Here is a 22477-nt window from a genome sequence, read left to right on the forward strand (position 1 = left end):
GGTATCAGCTCCCATTGTTTCTTCTCTCCCCACCCTTCTACCCTCATGAACCCTTGAGGTAGCCATCCACATGAGATTATAAATTATTATGAATTTCATATCTTACAGTGTCCACTGTCTCCCTTCACCCACATTTCTGTTACTCGTCTGGCTGGGGTGGGAGGATTATACATCAATCATTGCAATTGGTTACCCCTTTCTCCCCTGACCTTCCCCCTACCCTCATGGTATCGCTACTCCCATTACCTTTCCTGCGGGATTTTTCTGTTCTGGATTCTGTGTGTCTAGAGCTCCTGTACATGCTCTTGTCTAGCTGGATTTGTAAGGTAGAACTGGGGTCATGATAGTGGTGGGGGCAGGGGAGAAGCATTAAAGAACTAGAGGAATGTTGTGTTTCCTTGGTGCTATACTGCACCTTGACTGACTTGTCCCTTCCTTGTGACCCTTCTGTGAGGGGATATCCAAGTGCCTACCAATGGGCTTTGGGTCTCCACTCTGACCCCTCTTATTTGAATCTCTATATGATTATTTGTTTTGGGTCTACTACTGCCTGGTTCCTGATCCTGTGGATACCTCGTGATCACACAGGTTGGTGTGCTTTTTCCATGTGGGTTTTGTTGCTTCTGAGCTAGATGGCTGCTTGTTTACCTTCAAGCCTTTAAGACCCCAGATGCTATATCGTGTAATAGCTGGGCACCATTCCTCACCACATTTGGTTATGCAACCATTTTGTCTTTAGCGATTGTGTCGAGAAGGTGAGCATCACAGAATGCCTGGTTATTAGAACAAAGTGTTCTTGCATTGAGGGAGTACTTGAGTAGAGGCCCAATCAATGTCCATCTGCAACCTTAATATTTTAGATTTAAATATACGTACATAGACCTATATTGTTTCTTACTTGTTTGGGGTATAAACCCAGTAGAGGTGTTGCTAAATTTCTATTCCTAGTTTTTTTCAGGAACCACCACATTGCTTCCCACAATGGTTGCACATGTTTACAATTCCACCAGCAGTATATGAACTTTCCAATCTCTCTACACCCTTTCCAACATTTGTTGCTTCCTGTTTTTTGTTTAATTCGGCTATTGTTGGTATAAGATGATATCTCATTGTTGTTTTGATTTGCATCTCGAGACTGGCTAGTGATAGTGAGAATTTCCTCTTTTTTTGTTAGTCATTTGAGTGTCTTTGGTGAATTTGCTCTTCATGTCTTTTGCTCACCTTTTCATTTGATTGTTTTTATTGAGGTGTTGCAATAATTCTATAGATTTTAGTAATTAGTCCCTTTACCCTTGTCATTGTTAAAGAATTTTTCCCATTCCATGAGTGTTCGTTTTACTATTTTGATGTGCGTGTCTTATTTTTAATAAGTCTTATTCATCTATTTTGTTTTCCACAGATTATATTTGTTATATTTGGCAGTATGTATATGCCCAGCAATAGGACCCTTAAGTTTGTCCTAATTTTCTTGTTGATGATCCTTATAACTTTGGGGTTTACATATAGGTCTCTAATCCACCAGGAGTTCATCTTTGTGCATGTGCCAAAATATGGTTCCTGCTTCATTCATTTGCAAATATCAATCCAGTTTTTCCAACACCATTTGTTGAAGAGGGTGTCTTTTTCCCATTTTTTTAATTCTTTGTCAAAAATCAGTTGTCTCTTATTATTTGGTGCCATAGGATAGGTTCTGACTCTTAGAGACCCTGCATACAGCATTCCAAAACATCGTGGGTCCTGTGTCATCTTCAAAAAATTGTTCTTATGTTTGAGCCTATTGTAAGTGGATGCTTTTATTCATGGGTTTTCTATTGGTCGATATATATGTTATTGTGCCAGTACCAGGATGTTTAAACTGCTGGGCTGTGTAATAGGTTTTGAGGTTGAATAGGGCAAGGCCTTCTACTTTGTTGTTCTTTTTGAGTTCTTTGCTTATCTAGGGCTCTTCCCAGGTCTCTGGTAATTTTTCCTTTGCGTTAAACAATTAAGTTGGGATTTGGATGGAAATTGCTTTGTATTTATATATTGCTTTAGATAGTATTGACATTTTCACAATACGTAGCCTTCCTGTCTGTGAACATGGGATAGTCTTCCATTGTTTGTAGGTGTCTTTGATTTTTCTAACAGTGCTGTGTCATTTTCTTTCTACAGGTCTTTTGTTTTTCTGGTCAGATTTATTCTTCGATATTTCATATCTCGTGTGGCTATTGTAAATGGTATTGTTTTCTTGCTGTCTTTTTCAGAGCTTTCCTCTTTGGTATTTACAAATCCACTTGATTTCTGTGTGCTGATCTTGTATCCTGCTACTTTACCAAATCACTCAATTGTTTTCAGCAGTCTTTTTGTGGAGTCCTTGGAGTTCTCTCTATATAAAATTATATCATCTGAAAATAGCGAGAGTTTATCTTCTTCTTTGCCCAATTTTATTTCCTTGAGTTCTCTCTGTTGTCTAATCATTCTGGCTAACACTTGCAGCTTGATGTTGAATAAGTGTAGTGATGGGCGCATCCTTGCCCAGTTCCTGTTCTCAGGAAATGTTTTCATTTTTTCCCCATGAAGTATGCTATTGGCCATTGGATTTTCAGAAATTGGCAACACTTTTTTTTTAGTTTCCATAGACAAATGTGTTACTTAGAGAACTTCTCTATAGCCATCTCTTGATAACTGAGTATGTTTAAATGAGTTTGCTTGAACTAAATTACGCATATATGAACTGGAACCCAAGAAGCAATGTTTTTTTACTTCCCCTTGTATATATTATTGACTCATTAGCAATGAACTCAGAGCCAACAACACAATAACTCAGGCATGAATCAAGCTTATCTAGCACACGTGATTTAGCCATAAGTACAGCGTAGCCTTTTTGTGCTAAGGAATTGTGGACAGCACATTGACTTTTTGCTTGGGCACCATTTTAAATAATGAAATTGCCAATAGAAAGCACAAACATGTCCAAAATGCATCACTGAATAAAGTGGGACAAGAATATGTGTTTACAGCACAAGGACTGAAAAATGAAGGCAGAGAGTGAGGTCTTGTCCCGTCTCAGCTGTGAGCAGGCCCTGCTCTGCTCACCTGGGAATGCCTGCAGACGTGCTTTGAGTATTGAATTGGAGATTGCAAGTACATTTTAGCAGGTGGGGAATTTGTGAATAAGAGATCTATCAGTAATAAGAATAGACTGTGCTTCAGTGACCACGATTCATTTATAATAATTATTTTAGAATTTCTCTCATTATTTCCAGTGTAACCCTGACTAGTCTCATTTGCATACATGGTTTTCTAGATTACCTTCAATATGCCATAGAGGAAAACAATGATAATAAAGACTACATAACTTAAAAAAAAAGAATTTTGCTTCACATCTATGTCAACTTGTTGCCTTTGACAGCATTTTAGAGGTACCTCATTATATAAACTGAGTAGGAATTGATTTTCCCCCCAGAAAATCTGGGGGGGGGGAAGGTCTAATTCTAAAGTTGTCTATAGTTGTGACAGGCATTTAATGCCAAAAGTGTTCTACATCAGTGGTGCTAATAGAGGATCAGAAAGCCCTAGGTTAAATTATAGAACAGGTTTTGCATCCTGAAAGTTATTAAATTAGGAGAGAGACATAATGACACATCATGTTAAATGAGAGGTAGGTCAATAGTCCAACACTATGGTGGAATGGATAGCCCTATTTGGGCCTTCTCTTTGGAGTGAAACCCAAACCAACTCAACCCATTCCCAGTAAGTCAATTCTGACTCGTCTCGATTCTATAGGATAGAGTAGAATTGTTCCTTTTGGGCAGGGGTCCTCAAACTTTTTAAACAGCGTGCCAGTTCACTGTCCCTCAGATCCGTTGGAGGGCCGGACTAAGATTTAAAAAAAAAAACTATGCACAAATTCCTATGCACACTGCACATATCTTATTTTGAAGTAAAAAAAATGGGCAAAAACACCTGGTGGCTGGATAAATGTCCTCAGCGGGCCACTTGTGGCCCGCAGGCCGTAGTTTGAGGACCCTGCTTTTGGATTTCCAAGGCCGTAAATCCTTATGGAAGCATGTAGCCATGCCCATGAAGTGGCTAGTGAGTGGGTTTGGGCTACTGGGCTTGTAATTAGCAGCCTAACTTGTAACCCACCAAGTAAATGTTCAGGTGTTGTAGTGCAGGGGTCCTCAAACTTTTTAAACGGGGCCAGTTCACTGTCTCTCAGACCCGTTGGAGAGGTGGACTCTAGTTTAAAAAAAAAAAAGCCAAAAAAGTATGAATGAATTCCTATGCATACTGCACATATCTTATTTTGAAGTAAAAAAATCAAAATGGGGCATAAACACCCAGTGGGCCAGATAAATGTCCTCGGAGGGCTGCATATGGACCGCAGGCCGTAGTTTGAGGACCCCTGGCAAGTTACTCTTTGGTCTGCTAACTGCAAGGTCAGCAATTTGAAACCACCAGCTATTCTAAGAAAGGACAAACAGGGCTTTCTACTTCCATAAAGAGTTATAGTCTCTGGAGTTGAGGCCACTGGCTGGCCAATAAACTCATAAGTGTAGGTAGTGTGCTACGTGATGGGCAAGGTCTTCGCTAAGACCACCAGGGTCTCTGACCCAAGGAGTGGAGTTTGATAGTAATCCTTGCTGCAAGTATGTATGTATGTATGTATAAATAAATAGCTAAATAAATAACTAAATAAATAAAAGAGTTATAGTCTGAAAATCTCAGGCGCAGTTCTACCTCGTACTTTATAGTTGGAATGAGTTGTCATTAAATGGATGGCAGTTGGCATCTGCATTGACCTTTGAGAACCATTTGTTCCCTGTTGGGCTCTTATTGTTCTTGAGTGATGAATTTGGGACTTGTAGTGTTCATTTTAATTGCACAAAGATACTTTGCTCCAGCCTAGGTTCTAGTTCTTTCTTTCCATTTAGCTATCTTTCTTCAGCCACTACTTAAGTAGGTTAGTGCCTTTACTGCCTTCTTCCACTCTAGTGAATTGTGCTTGGTGAACTCATAATCCTTATGAAGCACATTGCCGTGTAGTTTTGGAACCCATCTTACTTCAGGGCAGAAAAAGCCAACCTTTTAGCCCTGGGGTAGTATTACCTCTTTCTTTCCTGATGTTCTTGAAATCTGAGCCTGTGACTGAAAACTCATGGACAATAATGTATTTTTGTGCTGTGGTGATCTGAATTCATAAAATAGTACTTATAAATGATGGAAAGCGGGCAAGTGCAGAGATCCTAAACTGACACCATTTTCAATATCTCTGCTGTTTGCTCTGCCTTTCCTTGGCTGGTTTCCCTGGCCACTTACCTTCTTCCCTCCCAACTCTTGCTTGTGAAAGATCCCCCCAGACAAGGCAGGAAATGGGACTGAACACTGGAGTGGGGCTCCTCGCTGCCAGTGTCGCTTTCTCCCAGATCTCTCTGCTCACAGGACTTCCCTTTATTTCTGGAAGGCATTTTATTTTCTCTTGGAAATACAGTCTGAGGGGACTAGAAACTCTGTTGTTTGTAGTCACTGTCTATAGAGAAAGTGAAATAATGGTTTGTTTTGATTCCTGAGGGTCTAGGTAAATATATTACAAGAAAAATAATCCAATAGTGGAAAATGGTGATTTTCACTCTATTTGTTTTTGCTATAGTAGTATAAGGAGTTCTGGTGGCACTGTGGGTTATGTGTTAGACTGCTCCCTACAAAATAAGGCATTTGAAACCACCCATTGCCCCTCAGAAGAAAGCTGAGACTATCTACTCCCATAAAGGTTTCCAGCTCCAGAAACCCGAAAGGGCAGTTCTGTTCTGTCCTATCGGGTCTCTCTCTCTGAGTCAGAATTGACTCAATGCCAGTGGGCCTGGTTTGGGTTTTTTATGTTAGTATGCACACTGTGCAAGATGCTTGTTAAAACCCTGAGTCATTGAAAACCCACCTTTTTATTCTAGGAAATAAACTATGATAAATGGTGCTTTTCTAGAAACATAATGAAATGACTCTGAGCCAAAGATATGTACAGTTAGTCTTTGATTTATGTGGACGACTCTATCGTTAAGTCATTTCTAATGAAAGTAGAGTGCTTTTTCTATTAGTTTCATTCTTGTTTTTATTATCAGTATCTTTGTAAGTCCTTTCTTTGTCTTTGGGAGTTAGCAGGACAATGTGTAATATTAGCAAATTACACGCTGCAACATTGTATGTATGTGCTGAGCATAAGATGCAGGAAAAAATGTGAATCAGTGCCTACCTATAGTTTTCAGTTGCTCAGCAGAGTTGCAGATTAACTAACATTTTTTAAAAAGGTGCCTTTGTGAATGAAGTGGAAATGACTGGGAATCTGCAGGATCATCCTGTTTTCCAAGACACACCTTTATGGATCTGCATAGGGGTTGCCTCATTGTGTCTGCTTTAGCATAACTGCAGCATGCTCTCACCAGTCACTCTCCACCCAGTGAGCTCATGAACCAACCCCTTGAGCCTCTCGCTGGGTTTCTGGGTTTTTTCCCAGTCTTTGGAATTTTGTTTTTGTTTGCATCTTCTTGGCACGTGGCAGCACTAGCAAGCTGGGGGCTCCATAATTTCATTTATTTTCCATACTTTCAGGGTGCAGCATTTTGGGCCACAAAGTGCTTGGTGGATTACCAGACCTCATTTTGGGAGGCCTGTCCTGCTTTTTCCTTGCTTGCAAGGCTGACCTTTTAACCACTTTCTCAAGATCAGTGACTGCCTCCTTTGGCCTCAGCAGCCAAGTGTAAGGATCTTGCTCTGATAATTCAACACTATGGTTTTTTAGCCTTTGATTATATCTGTAGGTTTTCATACTTCATACTGCATTAAATTTTTTCTTTCAGCAGCAAAGTAGTTTAAAAATATATGGTCTACCATTACAGGTTAACTACTACTTTGGTTAATAAGGAGCCCGGGTGGCATAGTGTATTATACACTGGACTGCTAATCGTAAGGTCAGCAGTTGGAACCCACCAGCCATTGTGCAGGAAAATTATGAGGCAGTCTGCTCCTATAAAGATTTGCCATTTTGGAAATCCTTGGATTTCAGCCGTTCAAAACCACCAGCTACTTCTCTGATGAAAGATGGGGCTTTCTATTCCCATTAACAGTTACAATCTTAGAAACTAACAGGAGCAGTTATGTCCTGTTTTATAATAGGGTCACTATGAGGTAGCATCAACTTGATGGCATTGAGTTTTGGTTTTTTATAGATTTACTATGAGTCAAATTTGACTCAATGACAGTGCCGTTTTGTTTCTTCAGTTAATCAAGAGAACTGAAAATTAAGAATCAGACAAAATATCTTTTGAAGACACTGGAGGACTTTGGAGGCGCATAGATCTCTGGCTAAATCCCAGAGTGAAGGGCCCTGCAGAGTAGTGAGCAGATGGGCTGCCTGCTCTCTCCCCTCAGGGCACTTCTTGACCACCAAGAAGAGACAGAAGTCTGCCAGAGAGTCTGAATTTGAAGGCTGCTGCTGTGGGACATAAATCTCTGTTGGAGAGACATGCATTGGAGAAAAGATTGTTGAAATTTTTAAGACTTCCATACATAAAGCAACATCATAAAAATGGGAGAATAGATAAAATTAGAAAAGCACTCTGTTTGCAACCCCATGGAATCTTGGGTGGTGCAAATGGTTAAGCACTTGATTGCCTTCCTAAAGGTTGGCAGTTCAAACCCACCCATTCAAACCCATCAAGAGATACCTCAGAAAAAGAGGGCCTAGGGATCTACTTCAGCAAATTCACAGCCTTGAAATCCCTATGGAGCACTGGCCTACTGCACACATGCCAGACCATCAAGAATTGGCTAAACATAACAGTATATTTGTTTCTTTGGTTTTGATGGATCTCAACCAGTATAGGTGTAGGGGCTGCTAGCCACTCGGTCATCAGTTCGAAACCATCAGCCACTCTGCAGGAGAAACATAAAGCATTTTACTCCTATAAAAAATTACAGAGGCAGTTCTACCCTGCCCTATAGGGTTGTTATGAGGCCGAATTCATTTGATGGCAGTGAGAAACCCGTGGTACTTATAGTTAGTGTACTGCTAACCAAAAGATTGGAGGTTTGAGTTCACCAAGAGGTGCTTAGGGAAAAAAGCACTCTAATCCACTTCCGAAAAATCACCTATTGGAAACCCTGTGGAACACAGCTCTTCTCTGACATGCAGGGACTTGACTTGAGACTAACTTCACTGAAAAACAATATTCAAACATATGTACAAATATGCTTGATAAAATTGATGACTGGATTGTTGTAAGAGCTGTGAGCTGTAAGAACCCCAAATAAAATGATCTTTTAATTTAAAAAATTAAATTAAAAAATTTTATTCACAGTTCTGTAACAATTACTCCCACCCACAGCTCAGCCCTTTTGTAAAAACTCAGATCTGAAACTATCACCAATGACTCATAAGACCATTAGGGAAAAGGTTGATGTTAAACCTTTTAAAGTGTTGATTAGGTTGAAAATACCAGAATCCACTAATCAATTTCAGCATTATGAAATGTGAGATAAGCAGACATATGTGTGCCTTTTGATCTGATTCAAAGTTTACAAAACATGAGAGATGCATTCTTGCAAAATAATTGAACCTGTATCTACTCAACCCTCTAGATCTGTCAGTTTGTAGGAATGATAGGGTTAGATAAATAGTACCACAGACATGCAATCAGCCAAATGCAGATAAGTGGGGAATCATCTCGGTCAAACGCCTTGTTTTCTCCTGTAGATTAAGGATATGGAAAAGTTTGTTTTTCATTTTGTTTTCAAATAGAAGTCTTTGTGGCAGATTAGGTAGGCTTGAGAGAACTATGAATAGTGATCATATGTAATTTGTGGATCTTGATATAAACGAAGTAAATGTAAAAGGAAATTGTTGAGAAATTAAAACAGACTGGCTATTAGATAATATTGTCTTTTTTTAGTGTAAAAGAGGTATGCCTAATTTGTTCTTTTAAAAATAATTTTTATGAGGGAGATATATAAAGTATTTTAATCTGATATAAGTTTCTCTAAAAATGGAAAATACTGAGGGCAATGAATGTACAAATGCGCTTTACACAATTGATGTGTATATGGATTGTGATAAGAGTTGTATGAGCCCCTAACAAAATGATTAAAAAAAATAAAATGGATCAAAAGGGGGAAAAAAAGGAAAATACTTAGAAGAACATGGGGGGTGTCATTGTAGTCTCTACTTTTATATTTAAAGTTATAAAAAGAAACCTAGACAAACGTCACTTGTACTATATATCCTATGTTTTAAGCACGACGGTGATACTCTCCCTTTTTGGTGAAAGCCTGATATCTTTTGGTGTGGTATCAAACAATAAAAATAAGCTCTATTTTTTATAGACCTGTGGGGCAGTGAATTATTTAATGTGGCTCTTCTAGCTCCTACCAAATGACCCTTCCCTGCATGAGTCTGGTAAGAAGGTGGGTGAAGATACTAATAGGATTCACTAGTGAGTAATTGGGAACAGGATTCTCTGCAGTGGTATTCTGCTGTGGTCCAAATGAACCTTCTGAGAAACAAGAGAAGGGATCTCATTACCAGCAAGAGCAAGGAGTGGAGCATGTCCTCTGGGATCCAGAAGACCGCTATAACATCAGAGGAACAGCAGCAGAACCAGGATCCAAAAAATGCAACAGAATGATGGACTTCCAACCAATAGAGAAGTTAATAGAAGTGCTTTTGTGCAGGAGGCTGCCTTGTGGAGCAGGGTACCTGTGGGCACTTAATTAGGGAAATTGGACTTGCTGGCTAAAGGAAGTGGAGCTGACTGGAGTGGGTGCCTCTGAGCACTTAATTCAGGAAGCTGGATTTTCTGACCCATGAAGTTAGAGCTGAATGCCTTTAGGTTAATGTTTACAGCAGAGTTTGGGGCATTTGTTAACAGACCTGAATTTTGTAACATGTAAATGACTACCTTGAGCATTTCTCACAGAGCATTACAACTTGCTAATTTCCTTAATAAACCCTTTAATCATGAATTTTATCTGTGAGTTTCTGTGTAGCCATTGCAATGCACATTAGAACCCAAAGAACTAAAATATAGAACCTTAAGTCAACGGAACACCTCATCTCCTATTTTATGTCTTAGATTAACATGACTTGCCTACTTCTTCATACCATGAGCCATAGACCCACCAAGACCATAAGGAAAGGAAGAAGTGAAGGTTTTCAAAGTGAAAAGCATTATGAGGGGGCTTTAAAAAGTTCATGGAAAAATTCCATGATCTTTTTGTTCTATTTTTCCACGAATGTTTTAAACCTCCCTAATATTTCATAGTAATAAGAAAGGGATAATAGGCATACAGAAATGACATATGTTTACTATCTTTTACCAGTTGGCTACTCAAGACATTTAAGCATACCACTTTCCATGCATAGCATTTTAAAAGCACTTCCAGCAAACATTATTTAGCTTTCTTCTCCTTCAGAAACAGAGATAATCCAAAGTAATGCTTGGGTAATGCATCTAACTTCGAGTCTGGGAGCTCTGGATAATGTCAGTTACTCTTTCCTTTTCTCTTATAGTCAACAAATTATGGACTAAATAGAAAACTTATCTACTAATAATACTCTGCATATATGCAAATAGTAGGAGAAGGGGAAATGAAAGAGAAAGGAGTCTTGGAAATTATATGACATAACAAGCTAGAAATATAGCTAAGGTCCCAAAGCCTAATTCATGCATTTTTTAGCAGGGGGTGTAATTTGCCTTTGATGATAGAGTGCTACTGGGCACACCCAGCTTTGTGGCTTGGCAGATCATTCTGTTTTCTGAGCACTGCCAGAGGCTTCGTCTAGGGTCCTGATCGACCATACATATTTTCCACACCACTGGCTCTTCCAAGTCATGCAAGCTGAATGAAAGTGTGCTTCAGCCTGAGTTAGCAGTGACTCTTGCTCCAGGCTCCACTCAGATGTTACTATTACCAGGTAACGGGTAGCTTGGTCACGTGCTGTTAATCAGTTCCCACTTGCAGTAGCCCCACATGGTCCTGCGTGACCCTCACACTTGCTGCTGTGCTTAAAACCCACTTGTAGTTTCTGTGTCAGTCCATCTCCTTGAGGGTCTTCCTGGTTTTTCAGTGACCCTGTACTTTTCCCACATGGTGCTTCTCCAAGGACTGGTTCCTCTTGATGACATGAGGTTAAGTCTCTCCATTCTCACTTCTAAGGAACACTTTAACTATACTGTTTCCAAGATAGCTCTGTTTGAGCAGCAAGGGGATCTCTAAAACAATGAAGTCCCCAGGAAATACCAAAAATAGGTTTTGGGGTCAGAACGTGGCACCCCATCGGACTCAACCAGAAAACACTCCTAAAGGTCAACAAACAGACCTGGAACTATTTATAGGCTTTTACTTTTTTGTCATTGTTTTGTTTTTTTGCTTCCATTTGTTGTTTTGTTTTTCTCTGTCTTGTTTTTGTGCTTATTATTGTCTCTGCATATCTATGTAGATAAGACAGGCTGGATAAACAATCTGGAGGAGAAAACAATGGGACCAATGGTTCCAGGGATACACGGGAGAGGGGGAGGCAGGAGAAAGGAAAGGGGGTGTCAACTACCCCAGGGAGAAGGGAATAACAAGTGATCTAAAATCAGTGGTGAGGAGGGTATAGGATGCCTGGTGGGGCTTGATCAAGGGCAATGTAACCGGGAGGAATTAGTGAAACCCAAATGAAGGCTGACCATGATAGTGGCACAAGGAAAGTAAAAGGAACTAGAGGAAAGAACCAGAGGCAAAGGACATTTATAGATGTCTAAATACAGGCATGTATATATGTAAATATATTTTTTATATAATGATAGGGAAATAATCTATGTACATATGTTTATATGTTAAGTATTAAGGTAGCAGATGGACATTGGGCCTCTACTCAAGTCCTTCCTCAACATAAGAACACTTTGTTCTAATAACCCAGCATTCTGTGATGCTCACCTGCCCAACATAATCTCTAAAGACAAGATGGGTACATAAGCAAATATGGTGAAGAAAGCTGATGGTGCTGGCTATCAAAAGATAAAGCGTCTGGGGTCTTAAAGACTTGAAGGTAAACAAGTGGCCATCTAGCTTGGAAGCAACAAAGCCCACATGGAAGAATCACACCAGCCTGTGTGATCATGAGGTGTTGATGGGATCAGGTATCAGGCAAAGACCCAGAACAAAGAAATCGTATCACTGCAAATGAGTGGGAGGGTAGAGTGGAGCCCCAAAGTCCATCTGTAGACAATTGGACATCCCCTTACAGAAGGGTCACAAGGAAGAAACAAGCCAGTCAGGGTATAGTATAGCACTGATGAAACATAGAACTTTCCTCTAGTTTTTTAATGCTTCCTGGCCCCCACTATCATGACCCCAGTTCTACCTTACAAATCTGGCTAGACTAGAGTATGTACATGCGTACAGATAAGAGCTGGGAACACAGAAAATTCAGGACAGATAAACCCCTTGGGACCAATAATGAGAGTAGTGATACCAGGAGTGTAAAGGGAAGGTGGAGGGAGAAGGGGAAAACTGATCACACTGATCTATATGTAATTCCCTCCCAGGGGGATGGACAACAGAAAAGTGAGTGAAGGGAGACATCAGTCACTGTAAGATATGGAAAAAAACAATTACATATTATCAAGGGCTCATGAGGGAGGGAGAGTGGAGGAGGGGGGAATATGAGCTGATAACAAGGGCTTACATAGAAAGAAAATGTTTTGAAAATGATGATGGCAACATATGCACAAAGGTGCTTGACACAATAGATGGATGTATGGATTGTGAGAAGAGCTGTACGAGCTCCCAATAAAATGATTTAAAGAAAAGATAGCTCTGTTTTTCTGGCAGTCCATAATTCAAAGGCATTAATTCTTCTGTGGTCTTACTTATTTATTGTGTATCTTTTGCATACATATGAGGCAACTGAAAATACCATAGCATAGATCAGACATACCTTAGTCCAGAAAATGATCTCTTTCATTTTTAACACCTTAAAGAGGTTGTTGCAGGAGATTTGCCCATTGCAATGCATCCTTTGGCTTTTTAGCTGCTGATTCCATGGATATTGATTATGGATCCAAATAAAGTGAAATCATTGACAATTTTATATTTTCTTGATTATGGTGATGTTCATTGCTTCCTTTTTGAAGATTTTATTTTCTTTATGTTGAGTTTTAATCCATACTGAAGGCTGAATTCTTTGATCTTTAATTCTTCTTGACTTTCAGCAAGCAAGATGTGTCACCTGCATATTGCCGGTTGTTAATGAGTCTTTCTCCAATCCTGATGCAGCTTCTTTTTTATATGGTTCTCATCCTTGGATTATTTCCCCAGTATACAGATTGAATCGAAATGATGGAAAGGATACAACCGTGACACATAACTTCCCTAAATTTAAATCATCCCTTGTTCTATTCAACTGATGGTCATAGTCTATGTACAGGTTCCACATGAGTACAAGTAAGTGTTATGGAGTTCCCCATCATAGTTCCCATTCTATGCAATGCTATCTATAACTTATTATGATCCACACAGTCGAATGCCTTTGTATATGCAATAAAACACACTATACATCTCTCTAGTATTCTCTTTCAGCCAAGATTCACCTGATACCATTAAGAACATCTCTCCTTGGACATCCTTTTTTGAATCTGGCTTGACTTTGTAGCAGTTCCCTGTCAATGTAGTATCATGAATAAAACTTTACTTGCATGTGATATTAATGATACTGTTCAATAATTCCCACACTTGTTGGATCAGCTTTCTTTGGAATGGGAACAAATTTGGATTACTTTTATTTAGTTGTCCATCTGGCCGTCCTTCAAACATCTTGGCAGAGAAATTGCCTTTTCCAGCATTGTATAGTTTGTTGAAACATCTCAATTGGTATTCCATCATTTCCTTGAGCTTTGTTATTTGCTGATGTCTTCAGTGCATCTTCAAATTCTTCTTTCAGTACCTTCAGTTCTTGATCATGTGCTACCTCCAGAAATGGTTGAATGTTGACCAATTCTTTTTGGTACAGAGACTCTATGTACCTTTCATCTTCCATGGATGTTTCCTGTGCTGTTCAATATTTTGCCTAGAAAATCCTTCAGTGTGTAACTCAAAGCTTGTTTTTTTTTCTTCTTCAGTTCTTTCAGGTTAAGACTCCAGGACTTTGTACATTTCATTATATTTGTCTTCTTGAGCGATGCTTTAAAATCTTTTCAGCTTTTTTACTTCACAATTACTTCTGTTCACTCTTTTGCATCATTCAAGAGTAAGTTTCAGAATCTCCTCAAACATTCATTTTTGTCTTTTTTTCCTTTTTTGTATTTTAATGACCTTTTCCTTTTTTCATTCATGTATATCATACCACAACTTATTTGGTCTTCTTCAGTCATTAATATTCAAATCCATTATTTTTTATATTTTATATCATTTTTCAAAACGATTTTATTGGGAGCTAATACAGTTACCATATCATTCCATAGTTCAATAACATCTAGGTGTATTGTACAATTAATTCTACAAACCAGTTACAAACCATTCTCTTCTTTCTTGAACTCCTTGACATCAACTCTCCTATACCCCTCCTCTCCAGTGTCCTCCCACCAGGAACCCTTATTTTACTTGCTATCTGTGGTAGCTAAATAATCTTGTGTCAATTTAAGGATATTAAGAGTGAAGGGGTGGAGTCTAGCCTGTCAATCAGGTCACAGTCTGATGATGCCTCCTTGTGGACATGACCTTCCCTGAGGATTCTGGGAACTTCCTCTCTTCTCCCTGGAGACAGGTCACATTCTCTCTTTGCTTCACCTTCCTGTGGAGAAGCCACTCAGAAAGCTGGAGGAGCCACGTGGAGACCTGAGCCCTTGCTGAGATGCCTCCATTAGCATTGGATTCACAAGACTTCACCCATTGGCTTGTGATCTTCCTGCATTTGGCATCATTGCATGTGCTGTAAGAGTCTGAAGAGGGATTTATGGATTAGTACCAGACATTTGGGCTAATAGGGGACTTATTTGGACCAGGCTAGGATGTTTTCTCAATATACAATTACTCTTCCATATACAGCTCTTTCTTATACATATTTGCGTGTCTTTGGATTTGTTTCTCTAGTCAACTTGGTCTAACAAACTATCTCTATAGGTTCATCAATCCTGAGTTTCAAATACTGGAAAACCAAAAAAACATTAACAAAAATTCACTAGGGTTACCCCAATGACAAAATACATCTGAGATAAACCCCAAATATGAAACACACACATACATACATACACACACAGAAAATGTTGAAAACCAGATCAGACCCACTGTGCATCAGACAGGGGATCAGCTGACAAGATTCTAACCGTTCAAGTCAGGTTTATCATTTTGATCTATTGTCATCCCTCTAATAAACTCTGTTTGGTAACCAGTTTCTTCCCATCCCTCTATTATGGATAGAGGGAAATTACTGGAGGCTTATTTCCTTTGGAGATCTCACAAATATATCTTGGGCTCAAACCTATTCTTGAGATAATCGTAAATTCAGGGTAGATATAATCCAGGTTGTATTTTGGTTATTATAGACCGGTTTTAAATTTCTTCAATTTCAACATGAAACTTGCATAGAGCAACTGATGGCCTGTTCCTTCATCAGCCCCTGGCCTTGTTCTGACTTATGATGTTGAGCTTTTCTATTGTCCCTTTCCACAGATAAGTGACTTAATTCCTGTGTATTCCGTTGAGTAAGGTTCATGTGCATAGTTGTCATTTATATTATTGAAACCCAGTATTTCTCTGAATAAGTTGTTGGTCTTGCAAAATTCTAGCTTTGCAGTTTTCATTGTTTTTACCATAAAAGCTGTATTTTCCAGCTATGAATCTGTGGTAGTTAGATGATTTTATGTCAGTTTGAATCTTTATGAAAGTGTAGCAGTAGAATCCAACCTGTCAATCAGGTCACAGCCTGATTGTGCCACCTTGTAGATGTGGCCCTCATGGAAACCTCCCTTTCTCTCAGCCCTTTTGCCTTCCTGCTTCCTGAGAGCTGCTGTTGGTTGCCCTGCCATGTTTCCATCGATCTCGAATCCACATGACGTGGCACCCACTGATCTGTGAGATTCCTGCATTTTGCATCATTGTATGTTGCTTTGTGAGTCTGAAGAGGGAGTTATGAACTAGTATCAGGCTCTGGACTGGAGTTCAATTGGGCAGGGATACCTTCTTCATAATTACTTATTGATACAAAGTTCTTTCTTATACATAGATGAGTGTCATTGGATTAGTTTCTCTAGACAACCTGGCCTAACACATAAACCCTTTTTCTTTCCAACTTTCTTGTTCCAATCATAGGTATCAATGTATTTGAATTTCTTTTTTGATCAATTTTAGACTGCAGACATTAGTAAAAATCTTCAATTTCTTCACCTTTGACATTAGTGGTTGGGGTGTAAATTTGAAGAATTGTGTAAGTGGTCTTCCATGGAAGCATATGAATATTATCTTAGCCACTGACACAGTCGTAAGGATCTCTGGTGGCACAGTGAGTTAAGGGTTGGGCTGCTAAGCTAAAGATTTGTGGTTGGAACCCACCCATCTGCTGATTCTTGAAAGAACGTGAAGCAGTCTGCTTCCCTAAGTATTACAGTCTCTGGAACTCTATGGAGGAGCTCTATTCTGCCCTAGAGGATCACTATGAGTTAGAGTTGACTCGATGGTATAAGATATATGGGAATAGAATTGTGCTTAGGGATAGATCTTGAAATGTTCCTTTTGATGAATGTACTGCTATTTCTCTTCATTTTATCATTCTTGGCATAGTAGACCATATAATTGTCCCATTCAAAATGGCCAATACCAATCGATTGCAGCTCATTAATACCTAGGATATTGATCTTTATGTGTCCCATTTCATTTTCAATGACTTTCAGTTTTCCATTTGAGACTTTACATTCCACATTCAAATTATTATTATCTTTTTAAAAGTCATTTTATTGGGGGCTCATACAACTCATCACAATCCATACATACATCAAATTATTAATGAAGGCTTGCAACTTTTATTTTAGGTCATGCTACATCAGCAAATGATGGTTCTGAAAGATTTATTCCATCTATGCCATTAAGGTTGTCTATACTTTGAGGAACCATCTGTCCCTCAGTTATATTTCGAGTGCCTTGCCACCTGTGTGACTCGCCTTCTAGCTTCTAGAACACCTCACTACATCAGTGTCCCAGAGCTACTCATACAGTTTTTACTGGTCATTTTATTGAAAAGTGGTTTCCCAGGTTCTTCCTAGTAGTGTCTTGGTCTGGAAGCTTCCTAGTCTGGCAAAACACAAGCCACCACACTACCATAAACTAATAGACAAGTGGTGGAGGCAAATGGGTAGGAGCAGGTAAATGACTGACATTTCCATGCTGTCTTCCCAATGCCAGGAAAATAAGTGAGGCTGTGTGTGTCATAGTAGTTGTAAGATAACAGCTGTTTTTTTTTTTTTTAAACATTTTATTAGGGGCTCATACAACTGTTATCCCAATCCATACACACATCAATTGTGTAAAGCGTATTTGTACATCATTTCTCAAAACATTTTCTCTCCATTTAAACCCCCAACATTAGGTCCTCATTTTTCCCCTCCCTCCCCGCTCCCTCCTCCCACATGAGCCCTTGATAGTTTATAAATGGGTATTTTGTCATATCTTGCCCTGTCCGACTTCTCCCTTCATCCACTTTTCGGTTGTCTGTCCCCCAGGGAGGAGGTCACACACAGTTCCATGTAATCGGTTGCCTCTTTCCTACCCATTCTCCCTTTACCCTCCCTGTTTTGCCACTCACACCACTGGTCCTATAGGGCTCATCCATCCTGGATTCCCTGTATTTTCAGTTCCTATCTGTACCAGTGTACCTCCTCTGGTCTAGCCAGTCTTATAAGATAGAATTCGAGTCATGGTAGTGGGAGCGGGGAGGAAACCATTAGGAACTAGAGGAAGGTTGTATTTCTCATCATTGTTACATCGCACCCTGACTGGCTCATCTCCTCCCCGAGACCCCTCTGCAAGGGGATCTCCAGTGGCCTACTAATGGGCTTTGGATCTCCACTCCACACTCCCCCCATCATTCACTATGGTAAGATTTTTTGTTCTGATAATGCCTTACACCTGATCCCTTCGACACCTTGTGGTTGCATAGGCTGGTGTGCTTTTTCCATGTGGGCTTTTTTGCTTCTGAGCTTGATGGCCACTTGATTACCTTGATAACAGCTGTTTTCATGCACTTTATTTATCTTTTTAAATTGAATTTTAAATTTTGAGTAAGTAGTAAGCACACATGACATGAAATTGAAAATTTACCACAAGATATACAGTGAAACTAAGTTCATTTCTACACGGCCAATCCATCCTCTCAGATATCCTCATTGGAGGGAATTACTAATAACAATTTCTTGTGTATCCTCATGGTAAAGAGCATATCCTGGCATGGTGCTGAACATTTGATACCAAGAAACTTCTTGAAGTAGAATGCTTCATATGTTGATGAATTGTAAATCCCACCAGGTGGAGCACGTCTAAGGCACCTGAATATTGCTACTTTTCAGATTCTGTTAGCCTGATAGCTTTAATATAAGAGATCACTCCAGTGTCCTGTGTCCTTGAATAAATGGTTTTTCGAATTTCTTAACTGCATTCTGCATGCCAATGGCGTTGTTAAATTGCTCTAGTAAGGAGGGTACTTCTGAAAGTGCAGCTTGAGTTTGAGTCAACATTTGCTTATGATAACATTGCCCTTTAAAGTGTTGAAGAGCATGGATGTCATTTTGAGGACAAAGGTCGTGACTGATGCAAGTTGTACTTTCAGTTGCCATGTATGCATGTGAAAGTTGGACATTGAATAAGGAAGACTGAAGAAGAATCCATGCATTTAAATATGGTGCTAATGAAGATTATTTTAAGTGCCTTGGTCTGTCAAAAGAACAAACATTTATCTTGGAAGAAGTGTGGCCAGAAGGCTCCTTAAAAGTGAGGTTGACAAGACTTCTTCTCATGTACTTTGGACATGTTACCAGTAGGGAGCAGTCCTTGAAGAAAGACATCATGCTTGATAAAATAAAAGAAAGGCAGTGAAAAAGAGAAAGAATCTGGACAATATGGATTGACACATGGCTAAATAATGAGCTAAAAAATAACTACCATTGTGAAGATAACACAGAACCAAACAGTGTTTTATTCTCTTGTGCATAGGCTCCCTATGAGTCAGAACTGACTTCATGGCATCCAACAACAACAACAACAACATCAACATCATTGAAGTTGTTACCCACCCACTGCCATAGAGTCAACTTTGACTCATTGGGACCCTTTATGGTTTCTAAGGTTGTAAATATTAATGGGAGCTGATAGCTACACTACTTGTCTGTCAGTTGTCATAATGTGGTAGCTTGTATGTTGCTGTGATGCTGAAGGTATATCACTGGCATTTCACATGCTAGCAGGGTCACTCAAAGTAAATAAGTTTCAGGAGAGCTTCCAAACTAAGAACAGACGATGAAGAAGGAAATGGCTGGCCACTTCTAGGAATTAGCCACTGAAATCCTTATGGATAGCATTGAAACCTTGTCAGTTACTAAGAACATTGTTAGAGGTACCTGGAAGATGAGCCTCTGATGTTGGAAGGGACTCAAAATGTGACTGAGGAAGAGCTTCCTTCTCAAAGTAGAATCAACCGTAGTGTCATGAATGGAGTCAAGCCTTCGAGAGTAAAACTTTTGGGAATAAAGCTTTTGAGGCCTTCATTTGTTGAGGGAGCATGATTCAAAATGAGAAGAAACAATTACAAGCATCAATTAATAATGGAACTTGGAATATATGAAGTCTGAATCTAGGAAAATGAGAAGTCATTAAAAATGAAATGGAATACATAAAGATCTATATTCTAGGTATTAGCTGAGATGGACTGGTATCGACCATTTTTGAAATAGATATCCATATGGTTCTCTAGGCCAGGAATGGCACAATCAAGAGTAATGGTGGGTGTTCATTGTCAAAAAGGACATTTCAAGATTTATCTTAAAGAACAATTCTGTGATAGGATAATCTATCCTCATACAAGCAGACCCAATCAATACAACTACTACTTACATTTATTCAACTACCAAAGCTATTGATGAAGAAATTTAAATTCTACTAAAGTCTTCAGTTGGAAAGTGATCAAACATGCAATCAAACCCAGGATTGATGAACCTATAGAGACAGCAGTAGAATAAGGATTCCTGGGGGTACAGTGGAGGAGGGGAGATGATATCAAGGAGTTCAAGAAGTAAAAGAATGTTTTGAAATTGATTGTGGTAGCAGTTGTACAATACTGTCTGATGTGATTGAACTATGGAATGATATGATATCTATATTACATCCCAATAACAAGGGGTTTTTTTTGGGGGGGGGAATAAAAATAGAAAATTTTATGTGGGAAGGAGAAAAATAACATGCAATCAAGATGCAGTGTAGTCATTGCCTATTGGAATAAAAAGTTTGGAAACAAATGAAAAAAGTGATTGGAAAATAGGTTCTTGGTGATAGAAGTGAAGCTAGAGATCACAAGATAGAATTTTGCCACACCAACATTGTCTGTTTCAGATATCTTTTTCAACAATACAAAATGTCACTGTGTACATGTGGAATTCTCCATATGGAATATACAGAAATAAAATTGACTACATCTGTAGGAAGAGATGATAGAGAAGCTCAATATTAGCTGCTAAAACCTAGCCAGTGGCTGACTGTGGTTCAGATTATCAATTGCTTGTATGTAAGCTGAGGTTGAATTGATGTAAATTTAAACAAGTTCATGAGAACCAAAATACCTTGCTTGCTCGACAGTGAGGAGTACCTTAAGCATTTGCTGATGAAGATCAAGGATTGCAGCCTTCAGCATGGATTACAGCTCATCATAAAAGAAAGCAGAATCTTTACAAATGGACCAATAGATAATATCATGTTAAATGGAGAAGAAATTAACATTGTCGAGGAATTTATCTTAGATCCACAATCAATGCGCATGAAAGCAGTAGCACCAGAGATCAAACAATCCATTGCATTAGGTATATCTGCTGCACAAGTCCTCTTTAAAGTGCTAAAAGTAAGGATGTTTTCTGGAAGACTAAAGTGTGCCTGACCCAAGCCATGGTATTTTCAATTGCCTCATATGCATGCGAAAGTTGGACATTGAATAAGCAAGACCAAAGAAAAATCAATTCATTTGAAGTATAGTACTGGCAGTTCCATGGACTGCCAAAAGATCAAACAGATCTGTCTCGGAAGTATAGACAAAATGTTCCTTAGGGACAAGGAAGGCACGACTCTGTCTCATATACTTTTGACATGTAATCAGGTTAGACCATTCTCTGGAGAAGGATATCATGCTTGGCAAAGTAAAGGGTAGTGAAAAGAAGAAGGCCCTTGTAGTATTAAGTTAAATTTGGAGGGGAGTGGGGTGCCAGCCCCCACTGTTAGTACTACCCACTGGTTCAGTAAGCACAATTGTATGGTTGAGATATATATTATATTAAAGTCATAGAGAGCATAAGAGTTAGAGGAGAGATTGGAATAAATGGAGTCAGACACAATTCATGGTAGCATTGCTCACCTCAGCCCCGTCTGATAGTCCTCGTGGGGGGAACTCGGCCACGAGAGCAGGAGCAACCTCGGGGACCAAGAACCGGGGAGCCTCCAGGCCCCCTAGAGCCGGAGAGAGCTCCCGGGCCCTGGGAGCTGGAGAGAGCCTCTACTTTATTGCTAACCAACCATTATATCACTTTAGGGGGACATGATTACAGAATCATCCATCACAGGAAGGGGCAGCACAATAGGCATCTACATTGTAGGAAGGGGATCTATTATAGGCATAAGCGTAACAGGAAGGGGATGAACTAGGGGTATGCCTATAGGAATGGGAAGATCTAGGGGTATACATGTGACAAAATGGGCGGACCCTAGATTCATGATGGCAGCCTAATCTTGGTCATCCTTGGGCGGGTTTGACCTCTCCAGTGTCTCCTACAAGGAAACAGACAACTACTATCCTTATCAGAAGGGAGTGGGCCCTACGTGGGATAAACAGTGGTGTCTGCTTGGTCTAGACAGCTGATAACTCTCAGGGAGAATGACCCCCAATCCGATCCTGATGACCTCCAAGTGTACAGTCATTCTCAAGCAGCTAAGTCTGGCATGTCTTTGGGGGAGACAGCTTGAGAGAAATCCTGTTTCCCACAGGCCCTCAAAGAGATGAATGGACACAGTGGCTTCAACCATGGGATCAGACTAGGGCAAGTCTGGGGAATATGAGGATGGCCCAGGACCAGGTTGTGTTATGTTCTTTAGGGTCACTGTGAATCAGAACTGACTTGATGGCACCTAATAGCAACAACTGCAACATACATAGCTGACAGGTTAGTGGTTTGAACCTCAAAATAATGGTTAATTTAAAGAAAAATAGAATTTATTGTAAGGA

The 22477-nt window shown here is 39.6% G+C and overlaps 1 protein-coding gene and 1 non-coding gene across 3 annotated transcripts in view; both read left to right on the forward strand.

Moving 5' to 3' along the window:
* FANCC (FA complementation group C) overlaps nt 1-22477 on the forward strand; it is a 368220-nt gene that overhangs the window by 124244 nt on the left and 221499 nt on the right. The gene's annotated exons all lie outside the window — the stretch shown is intronic.
* On the forward strand, nt 4485-4633 carry LOC115869471. Its single transcript, XR_004046205.1, has one exon. It is a non-coding gene; the product is annotated as a small nucleolar RNA SNORA62/SNORA6 family (small nucleolar RNA).

This window comes from Echinops telfairi, unplaced genomic scaffold (assembly GCF_000313985.2).
Source record: "Echinops telfairi isolate 266 unplaced genomic scaffold, ASM31398v2 ScPeMD7_27;HRSCAF=92, whole genome shotgun sequence".
NCBI lineage: Eukaryota > Metazoa > Chordata > Mammalia > Afrosoricida > Tenrecidae > Echinops > Echinops telfairi.